Genomic DNA, 1,451 nt, shown 5'->3' with positions numbered 1-1,451 from the left:
CCCTAAACCACTGGCAGGATTGCTGCCCGCCAACCCTAAACATAAAACTCTAAACTCCGCCCATGTCTCCTATGGATTCTTAGCTATCTTCCGCGTTGACTTTCGAATCTTACTGCGTCTTAGTATAGTAAGTTTCGCTCTAGTGTTAAACCAAATTCTCAGTTCCCTGAGGAGTATTTTGAGGAATGATTTTTCTGGGATTTATTGACATTATTATTCTTAAAATGCCTCTTACAGTGGAGATAAAAGCTAAAATTCAGCGATTTCTCATCTACACCCAAAAGCCAATACTGGAAAAATATCGGGTTTATAATGATGGTCCTACCTATAAAGGTGTGGAGAAAGTTTTTCATTTAGATTTAAAAAAAACAAGGTTTTTTTCGAAAACAGTACAAAATGCAATAAATTGTCAAAAAATAAAATTTTCATCACTAGGAGATTAAAAGGCAGGTGTTAATTAGGGTCATTTTAACTTACAATTGTTTACTTGTTAGTGTGTCGAGTCGAAATTAGCCAGAGTGAGAGTCGAAAAGGTGAGTAAGGATTGATTCCCACGTTTTTCTCTCCGAATGATGAAAAGCTCATTTTTATTTACTTTTTAGTACATTTTGTACTTTTTTGAAAAAATATTGTTTTTAATTTTTTAATTTGTTTTTATGTCTTTTAATAATAACTGACTGTTGAATATAAAAAAGCAAAATTTTATTCTGGATTGGTGAATGCAAACATCAGCAAGCAAGGTTTTGGTACCAAAGGAACCAGGAATGTTTTCCGTCTACTTCAGTGTCAGATGTACCAAGAATGAATGCCTATTTATATATTAAATTTTTTTGTTCCACTTATTTGGTTGCGATGGGATTTAATTTCACTGAACTGCATTTCAGGCAAGGGTCATGTACTGATAGACATTTTTAAGCAGCCATGTGTAATTCATAATACGGAATCGTCGTTTTCCATTGGTCTATCAATCGGAAATTGACAGACCAATGTAAAATTACTTTATGAGTGACAAGCCAGTTTGTGACTTGATTACTCTCATTTCAACGGCGCCGTGGCTTAGTTGGTTAAAGCGCCTGTCTAGTAAACAGGAGATCGTGAGTTCGAATATCGCCGGTGCCTTCCTTTTTTTCGCTATATTAAGACTGGGTGCATGCATACAAAAATGACACTGCTGCATGATATATTTAGCTAAATATTAATGTAATGTTTGTGAACTTGACATATAGCCATATTAGTATTTTGGATGGACTGAGCGTGGACTAGCTCCTCCGACGACTATCTGCGGCAACATTTCTAGAAGGAACTAACGCTATCAATTGAGAAATTTTAAAACTATTTTTCCACGCAGAAATTCGGTTTTACAGCAAACGGAACAAAATTACAAATATCTGAGTGTTATTGCATATTGGGTTGTCATCGTTTCAAGAAAGTGTCCATAATTTCAAGCACAT

General features: G+C 35.1%; 1 non-coding gene across 1 annotated transcript; it reads left to right on the top strand.

Moving 5' to 3' along the window:
• The first annotated feature begins 1,045 nt into the window (after positions 1-1,045).
• On the top strand, positions 1,046-1,119 carry Trnat-agu. Its single transcript has one exon. It is a non-coding gene; the product is annotated as a tRNA-Thr (tRNA).
• The last annotated feature ends 332 nt before the right edge of the window (positions 1,120-1,451 follow it).

The sequence above is a fragment of the Ischnura elegans genome, chromosome 4, assembly GCF_921293095.1.
Source record: "Ischnura elegans chromosome 4, ioIscEleg1.1, whole genome shotgun sequence".
NCBI lineage: Eukaryota > Metazoa > Arthropoda > Insecta > Odonata > Coenagrionidae > Ischnura > Ischnura elegans.
This window is presented reverse-complemented; position numbering and strand designations above follow the sequence as displayed.